Raw genomic sequence first — 10,096 nt, 5'->3', positions numbered from 1 at the left:
AAATGGGCCATGATAGACTCTCCATCCTTCATTTTTGTTGTTATCATGGAGGAAATGATTTCATACATTTCCTGTTGGACACTTTGATGATACATTTCCATCAAATCTTGGTGCATCTCAAAATGATAGTTGTCCTCATAGGACTTTTGGAGTTCAGCTGTCATAGTGGCAAACATGATACACGACACCTTTGTCGCGTCCTTCTCATGAGCTCTATATTCAATGACCTCTTCAGGAGTGGAAGTTGTTTCATCCACCTCCTTAAGGTCTTTATCAAGGACATATTCCTTGTCCTCATAACGAGTGACCATCCGAAAGTTCTAAATCCATTCATTGAAATTCGATCCATCGAAAATGACCCTCCCACACTAGTTCATGAGGGAGAAAGAGTCGGAGCGGTGGGAGCTAGAAGCGGTGTTGGAAGACATCTGAAAAGAAAGACAAAGCTTTGATTAGATAATAATCCTTAACATAACACCCAAATGAAATATCAAGGCTAGGACCCAACACAATATTTTCCAATTCGGAAGAGGGATGTCGTAATCCAATTGCAAATATTTGAAGGTAGGTAAATGATGATTTACCAATTTCCCCCATGAAAAACGAAAAAGAGTATTAAGTTTTAAATGAATTGAAATTCCTAGATTCTTTTGAGATTCATTGAAATTTTCAATTGCATGTTTAAATCTTGATTGTTCCCTTCAAGTTTGTGACATGGATACCAAGGATCACAAACAAGGTGTGAATAACCATGCAAATGTACTTGGTACTCTTGATGTCATTTATCATCTAATCAATGTTCCGGTAAATCACACACGCTCCATTGATCTATGATAAACATCAAGATACCCTTTTCCACCCTTGTTAGTCCCAAATTAGTGTGTCAGTTAACCACACATGCTCCACTAATGACTTGGCAAGGTGCAAAGTGCAATTTCATGGAATAGCACCATTTTCACATTTTTCCTAAAGTAACTAAAATTGGGAATCTATAAAAGTTTAGTTACTTTATAATATCATTATACTTATTAATGAGGATTAATGTCCTATCCTACTCGTTTGGCTAACGACCCTCCACTAGTCAAGGGAGCGGTGGGTGAGAGTGGGCACCCATTCAATCGTCATTTTATAGGCAATTTCCTTATACCCCCTTATAGACTAACGGTAAGACTAATTTGTCTTATACATATATATAAGTATTAATCTTTTAATATTATAATAGTATAAGGGTTGAATTTTAAACTTTTAAAACCTAGGGTTTAGAATTAAAGTTTCATGAATGAGACTTTTAAAGTTCCAAAACTTGAGGGCAAGTTTTGTAACTCTTCAAAACCTTTTGAGTTCCATAACTTATGGAGTTAATGTTTAATGAGTGAGACTTTTCATATTCCATAACTTGAGGCCAGCTTATGAAACTCTTCAAGAAACATTTAGATCAAAATTTTAAACTAATACAATTATCATATAATTTATCATTTACCAATTTGACCTAATTTAACTTATATAGCAAGATGATTCAAATTCTACAAATAATTAGTTTTTCACAAAATCATGTAATTATCTTAAAATTTGACAAGATAAACACAATTTAAATTTTACAAATAATTAGTTTATCATATAATATAGTAATTATCTTAAATTTTGACAATTATCTTTTAATTAAGACGAGGATAATTATTTTCATAACATAAAATTGAATATTGATCAACAAAGAAATTTATAGTAGTTATCCAAATCCAAATTAAGCCAAGAAATCTGAAATCTGTCATCAGACCCGTCACCACGTCGTGGCATGCATTGCCACGTCATGGAAATCATGCAGAATCAAATTTGACAGGTTTTCTAGCTTTGAAAATAATACAATTGCATCAATATAACAGAAAACACCTTAGGCTCTAATACCACTGATGGGTTTTAAGTACTATAACACTCCTATGGTGCACATACAGCCCTAGTTTCTTTGGATCTATTTTTTTCTCTAATTATACATGCAATTTTAATTTTTCCAAAGCATGAAGCTTAACTAGCATACAACTTGATATTTGAATCATAAAAACTAGTTAGAAGATTACCTCTTGTTGTAGCTTGATGAATCTGGCCTTTCAAGAGCTTAACACCCAAGTGTGATGCCTCAAATGTTTCACAAAACACCACCAATAATTGGAGGATTATGAGAGAGAGGTTGGAACACCAAAATCGGCTATATGCTTCTTAGAACACTTGTGTGTCCGATTATAGCTAAGGGGTTACATATATATAGTGTAGAATTCCAAGAGTCTCATGTAAACCCTAATTCTAACACTTAGGCTTATGATCCATAACTCATACGAACTAACTCTTCATGGAATCTCACATAAACTTAGCCCATCAAGGATCAATAGCCCAAACCATATGTATCACTAATTTACAGTCCCCATTAATTTAGTTAGTCTCTGTTGATCACTAAATTAATTCCAAATTAATTCTTGATCAATACTAATTAAATAATATGATTTCTCAATTAATATATTATACTTATAATATATCAATAAATCACAAATAACCTCTTTCTCAAATACCCATCTATCAAATTGTTCTGGTGAATGCAACCCAAAATGGACCATGCTACTATCGGGTCAAGTACATATCAATTATACTTATGGGCTTAGACACTTAATCCAACAGTTATTAGGACTCAAATTTTTGGTTTGGACTTAGGGTTTAAGCATTAAGTGCTTAATGGCAAAAGTGGGATTAAGAGGGAAGTACGCTGGGCTAATCGATGCGCAATCGCGCGAGTTCATCTCATCGAAGATTACTCATAGAGTTTTTGAATGGACATTAGTGCTCTTTCATTCATCCAAGGAAGGGATTTTGGGAGCTCTCGATAGTAGTCTCGGAGCCTTTTGAGCTAGAATTGTCGCGGGGCAGTTAGGGCTCATCTGGAGCCCAAAGCCTATGGATCCCTAGAATCCTTCAGGAAGGAGGATCCTACTGTTAGTTCCTATCATTGGGATTGGAAGGGAGTGTTACACCATATCCTCAGGATGGTCGAGGTAACTCAAGAGGAGGTGGTTAGGATTCCTTCAGATGTTTGCAGGTATGTTATCTTCTGCCACTTCAAGTGGATATCGGGACTTTGTATCGCTTTGGAATTTTGATTGAGTTTGAATAAGTTAGTTCCCGTGTCGGTTCTCTGCTATTGTTTGAGTTATCAAGGATTGTCATATGTCATTCTACACGTCGAGGTGTCTTTGAGGAATCTTCAGATGGACATATCTTGTAGACTGGGTCCCACGTGTACCGTTATTGTTCTGTGTCTTTGTCGGAATCTGTTCAGGAGTATTGCCCAGAGGATCTTTGGTCAGGAGTTAGTGGGATAGTTCTCCAGTTAAGTAAGGGTTCAGTGGTTCTGTCATCTGTTCGGGTATAATCGACATCTGCCTATGGAAGAACTTTGTAGTTCAAGGAGCTACCGTTGCTAGGAAAGGAATGGTAGCATGAAGATGGTGGTGTCAGTTGTGTGAGTTGTTTGTTCATTAGATGTGTCAAGGGAAATCGTACATTCTCATGGACTATTGGTTAGAGTTCAATGATTCGTTGAGGATAGAAATTAGAGTAGAGGTTCGTTTGTACCTGGAAAGAGTTATGGTTCTTAGTCGTCAACATAAGAACTCAAGGAATTGGAACGGTATCATGGAAGGTGATTTGGATTATCGGACTGGCTAAGGTCTCAATAGTATTCTTCTGGATCAGGATTTGGGTAATCATTGAGATTGGCTTATGATGGAGCACTAGTTGTTAAAAGCTAGTTGTCATTGGGTCGATCGTTGTAAGGTAAAAAGGATTGGGAATCGTTCAATTCTCGTGTGCGTTGGTAATTTAGTCGATTCAAAGTGGGTGAGAATCATTCAGGTATTCAGGAGCAGGAGCAGTTATGACACTAGGATGAGTTTCGCATCCCCGTCAAGGAGGAGGACAGCCCAAGTGGTTTTTTGGTTTGAGGGTTACGTGATTTGGGAGTTCAGTAAAACTCCCTAACTTGTGAATCACGTCTTCTTGGTGCTTGATAGCAGACTTTGGGGAATCAGGTTGGGGTTCCAGTCATGAATTGATTTCAGTTGTGTGTTCGGTTAAGTGCGTTCTCGACTCTATGTACGTTTCAAATTAATAAATAAAGGGTAAGGCATTAGGTTGCAGTTATGTTAAGGCAAAATTGTTGTAAGACTATAGGGAGTCGTAGCATTCAATAGTGGATCTCATGAACCGGGTGTGTAGGCCCATTTTGGATCGATCGGTGATCCTTTTCATTGATGACATTTTGGTATATTCGAAGACTAGGGAACAACATGAGGAGCATCTCCGGAAGATTCTTGGGGTGTTGAGGATGGAGAGGATTTATGCCAAATTCTCCAAGTGCGATTTCTTGTTACGAGAGATCCAATTATTAGGACATCTCATCAATCAGAATGGTATTTTGGCTAACCCAACCAAAAGTGATTTAGTAATGCAGTGGGAGGCGCCGAGATGCCTATCCGATATTAGGAGTTTGCTTGGCCTGATAGGTTATTATCAGAGATTTATCGGGGATTTCTCCAAGATTATTGTTCCTCTCACCAAGCTGACAGGAAGGATTTTGTTTTTATTTGGGGGCCTGAGCAGCAGGCATCATTTGAGACTTTCCACCAGACATTGTGTGAGGCTCCGGTGCTAGCCCTCCCGAAGGGGGTGGAGGACTTCGTTGTTTATTGTGATGCATCGATATCAGGATTAGGTGTTGTGTTAATGCAGAGAGGGCATGTGATCATATATGTGTCAAGGCAGTTGTAGCCTCATGAGATGAGGTATCCCACCCATGATTTGGAGTTGGGGGCGGCGGTATTCGCCCTCAAGATTTGGTGCCATTATCTCTTTGGTGTTCGTTGTACCATTTACACAAACCATAAGAGCTTGAGCTACCTTATGTGTAACATCTTGTTCCGAATTGTTCCTATTTTGAATTGAAGATCAAAGGATGAAGTGCGATCAAGCTACGGATACCTGAGGGGTTGGGTTTTGGACCCAATTATAGTTCAGTAATGTACCTTAGATTGCTCAGGTATTCAGTTTGAGTTTTTGGATCAAAGGGTATTTCGGTAATTCATCAGCTCAGACTATTATGGAAAATGGATTTTAGTTCGGGATATGTTATGGCAGGCAAGAATTGATAATAGCGTTGATCGTCTCGATACCTTTCTATGGATATATAAATGGTGGGAATAGGAGTTGTATCGAGTGAGTTATGGTCTTCGGGAGAATTAGGGTCTTGGGAAAAGTCGTAGTATGCGGGGCGTACCAAGGTGGTAAGTAAGGTGTACTAAAGAGAAGGAACTACACGGGGCGTAGCTAGGAGGAACACATAGCGTATATGCAAGGTTAGGTCGGGGAGCACGGCCTCGTACACGGTGCGTACAAGAAGGTAAGTTGGGCGTACGAGGGTTAGATTGAAAACCCTAATCTTAGGGTTTTACCCTATATAAGCAAAATGTTAAGCCTCCCTCTTCATTCTAAGACAACCCTCACCCTCTAAAACCCTAGAAATCGTCCTTAATCACTCATGGTGGCATTTTGAGCTTATGGAGTCCATTTTTCGAGTGTGTGGTCCATTTTCAAGAAGGTGGAGTTTGATGCAAAGATGAGGATGAAGGAGAAGCTTATGGATCTGACTTTTGTGACTCATTTATAGATTGATGAAGGTATAAAGCTTTAAACTTGATCATTGATGTCTTATATCTTCCATTTATGGGTTTTGATTCATTTTGGTCCCAAGTATGAGATCTAGTGGTCTTGATTTCATTCCCGGAGCTTTGAGTTACCCCTCTTAGTGTTTATGAGGTTCAAGATCCATAAAGTTGGCATCTTTAGATTTTAACACCATCTATGTTGGAGTTTGAGCCATTTCCTTGAAATTAGAATGCTATCTTGTCTTTTTGGGGCATGCAAAGTCACCAAGTCAGTGACTTTATGGTTTTAGATGTTATTGGGACTTAGATCTGTGGTTTGGACTTAGGGTTTAAGCATTAAGTGCTTAATGGAAAAGTAGGATTAAGAGGGAAGTGTGTTGGGCCTATAAGCCAATACGCACAATGTACAAGTAGTTAAGAAAGTACGTGCATCGTAAATCTGAGTACGCCCAACATACTCAGTCATATTGGACTTCGCGTTTGTAGGCCTCGGGTTGGGACATTTCTTAGACTAAGTTGTTGTGGGCCTTCATGGGACAATTAGGAATAGGTTTATAGACCAAGAAAAATTGGGCTTTAGGATAAGGCCCATTGTAAAGGATTGGTCCCAATTTGTAAAATTAGGCCATAATTGGGCCTTGATGATTAAGAGATATTTGATTATCGGAATGCCATGTGTTTGGACTAGAATAAATGGTTGGTCCTTAAGGTAAGACCATGAAGAGGTTTGGACCAAATTTGGAAAATTAGTCCATATGTTGGTCCTTGGTTGATTATTTGGCTTTTGGGAGTTCAATGTGTGAGTTTGGCCCTTGTTTTTGAACCAAGCTAGGGTAGGGGTAAAATGGTCCTTTTACCCCAAGTGTGGATTTATGGTTATGCATTAAAACCCAAATGGTTAATTGGGTGTTGTTTTGATATAGACATTTCGGGAGTCTATCAACCAGCAGCTAGAGTTTTATCTGCGGGACTTCCGCAGTGTGAGCTGAGTCTCCTCACCATACCAATGGGTCGAAGGCACAAAGGCTGGCCCATTCAGTTAGTTATGATGATTATTATGGAATCATTAATTATATGCCTACTATGTATGTGATGTGTGGTATGCTAGTTGTTTATGTGATATGTGATATCCTATTTGTCTTTGTGATACTTGGAAGACCCTAGGGGGAGCCCGTGGCACTTGGATATCAGACCATGTGGGGGAGCTCATGGCATTCCAGGTAAAAACCATGGGGATAGCCCATGGCACTTGGATATCAAACCATGTGGGGTAGCCCATGGCATTCCAAGTAAGACCATAACGGAGCCCATGGCACATAGGTATAAGACCCTGGGGGAGCCCACGGCATCCTAGAGTAAGACCCTGGAGAGAGTCCACGGCATCCTTATATGTTTATATGCGTGGCTTATGTGATTGATATGGTTTATTTGGTTATGTGGATTATGTGGGGTATGTTATGGGGAACTCACTAAGCTTCGTGCTTACAGTTTTGTTTATGGTTTCAGGTATCATTGGTTTGGAAATGAAGGGCTCGGCTTGATCACAACGCACACACCCGTGTTTTCCGCATTATGTGATTTTGGGATGTAACTCTGATAAATGTTTTAATTAAGCAATGCTTTTGAATGATTAGATTAAGTAACATTGTGTTTCACTATAATGAGAAATGAAATGTTTACTGTGGATTTTTGGGTCATTACATTATGGATCAACCCAACCTAAATATGAAGAAAAGGAGGTGGTTGGATGTAGTTAAGGACTATGGTTGTGAAATCTTGTATCATCCAGGCAAGGCTAATGTAGTAGCCGATGCCCTGAGTCGCAGAGCAGTGAGTGCACCGATATGAGACGTATGTATGAGGATGACAGTGATGACTCCAATTTTATATGTCATCAGGGTGGCCCAAACGGTGGCCATAAAAGCAGAAAACCACAAAAGGAAGTGGGTGATCAGGAAAGTTTCAACATTTAAGACAGATAGTAGGAGGTTATGAGTCTTCATGGGCAAGTATGGGTGCCATATACGGGTGTAGCTTGACGGATTTTGATGGAGGATGCCCATAAGTCGAGGTTTTATATCCACCCGGGGGCCATAAAGATGTATCTAGATCTAAAGCATAATTATTGGTGGCCCTACATGAAGAGAGATGTCGCATGGTTTGTAGAAATATGTCTGACCTGTCGCAAGGTCATGATAGAGCACCAATGCCCTCATGGCAATTTTTAGCCTATGGAGGTTCCCCTATGGAAGTGGGAACGAATTTCTATGGATTTCATTACCTAGTTACCAAGGATTGCAAGGGGTGTGGACACTATATGGGTGATAGTAGAAAAGTTGACAAAGAGTGCTCACTTCTTAGCTATAAGTGAGAACTCTTCAGTGGAAAACTTGGCAGAGATCTGTGTTCGAGAGTTGGTGGCTCGGCACGGGGTGCTGACATCTATTGTGTCTGAACGTGATGTGCGCTTTACTTCCAGATTTTAGAAGAGATTTCATGAGGAGTTGGGTACCCTGTTGGATTAATGTCTAAGTCCATAACTATATTTGGTAAGACTTGACCCGACCCGGCATGGTCCATTTGGGTTGCATACCATCATGCACTTGAATGAGAGAAATAAGACACTTATGGTTATTAATATATTATAAGTTCTAGTATATTAATAATAAGAATAATAAGATTATTTAATTAGTATTGATCAAGAATTAATCTAGGATTAATTAAGTGATCAAAAGAAGACTAATTAAATATATGGGTTGATTGTGTAAATCATCCATACTTGTATAGTGGGCTAATGCTCCATGGATAATCAAGTTGGGCTAAAACCCATAGGATGGTCCATGGATGCTCCATGGTGTATTTGTACCCATGGATCCAAGGAAATGGAAAGCCATGACAATTAAGAGTTTACTCTAATTGTGTAACTATATAAGCATCTTATTATTGAGGAAAAATCGGCCACTAGAGATAGTGAAGAAAGGGCTAGCCGATTTTGAAGAGTGTAGAATTCTCTCAAGTCATTCCAAGTGTTTTGATGATTGTGATTCCATTTGAGGTGTCACACTTGGGGCACTAGGCACTCAAGCTTCATGAAGACTTTCTACATCAAAGAGGTATGTATTCTATCTTGCTATAGTTATTGTTTTGTATGCTAGATTAGGATAATACCTTGGAAGTTCTTATTTGCATGTATAATAGAGAAAACATAGATCCAAGGTATTTAGGGTTGCATGTACACTTAGGAGTGTTAGAATGCTCAAAACCCAACAGTGGTATCAGAGCCTAGGCTTGCTTTCTCTTATACTTGATGCAAATTGCTGAAAAATGCTGAAAAACTCGATTTTCTGGCTTTCTGGGCACTGTACTCGCCGATTCCACTGATGAACTCGTCGAGTACATGAGTAAAATCATCCTACTCGCCGAGTAGGTTGATGCCACTCGCCGAGTAGGAGCCCCAGACAGCATATATTCGAGGTTTTTGGCTAGAAATGGACTGGGAACATTACCCTAAGTTGTTTTTGAACTTATAAACTTATTTTTGGTGTGGTAATGTTCATGCTAATCCATTTTCAAAGATAATTGTCAATAGATTCATGTTTTGTATTAGTTTAAGGTTTAGACTAATTACATGAAAAAGTTTGATTTGAATTATCTTGTTCTTATGAGTTGCTTAGATTAATAGAAATGTTGAGTGAAATAGTTGTTTTCAATCCATTTTAATCTAAGAGTTGAGTATAAAATGTGTTTGTGTAACTTGTCCTCAAGTTACATGAAGAGTCACATTAAAGACTCATAAAATTCATAAAAGTTGGCAATGGTTACAAAATGAAGAGTCTTGTGTCATTGAATAACTTTTTATGACTCCATAACTTGTCCTCAAGTTATGGAAGTTCAAGAGTCACTTCATTAAAGAAAAATATGTAACCATAATTAAATCCATAAGTTATAAAATAAAGAAAAAGTTAGTTCTTTTATTAGTTTAAAGTCTTCCATAACTTGTCCTCAAGTTATGGAACTTGAAGAGTTTTTGGATTAAAACTACTTTAAACACATAAGTTATGGAATTAATTAGTTTTGAATAGTTTCAAAACTTGCCCTCAAGTTTTGGAATTTGAAAAGTTTTCAAGTATGAATACTTTAATTCCAAGTTAGCCCTTAGAATTTTAAAAGTTAAAATTCAACCCTTATACTTTATAATATTATAAGTTAATAATATATATATATATATGTATAAGAGTAAAGTCAGTCTTACCGCTAGTACGCCTCATTCACGAAGCCGGTCTATAAGGTGGGTATAAGGTTGTTGCCTATAAAATGGCAACTTAATGGGTGTCCACTCTCACCCACCGCTTGCTTGACTGGTGGAGGGTCGTTAGCCGAACGGGTTTGACAGG

The sequence above is a fragment of the Lactuca sativa genome, chromosome 8, assembly GCF_002870075.4.
Source record: "Lactuca sativa cultivar Salinas chromosome 8, Lsat_Salinas_v11, whole genome shotgun sequence".
NCBI classification, from domain to species: Eukaryota; Viridiplantae; Streptophyta; class Magnoliopsida; order Asterales; family Asteraceae; genus Lactuca; species Lactuca sativa.
The sequence above is the reverse complement of the archived record's forward strand: the minus strand, read 5'-3'. Positions refer to the sequence as shown.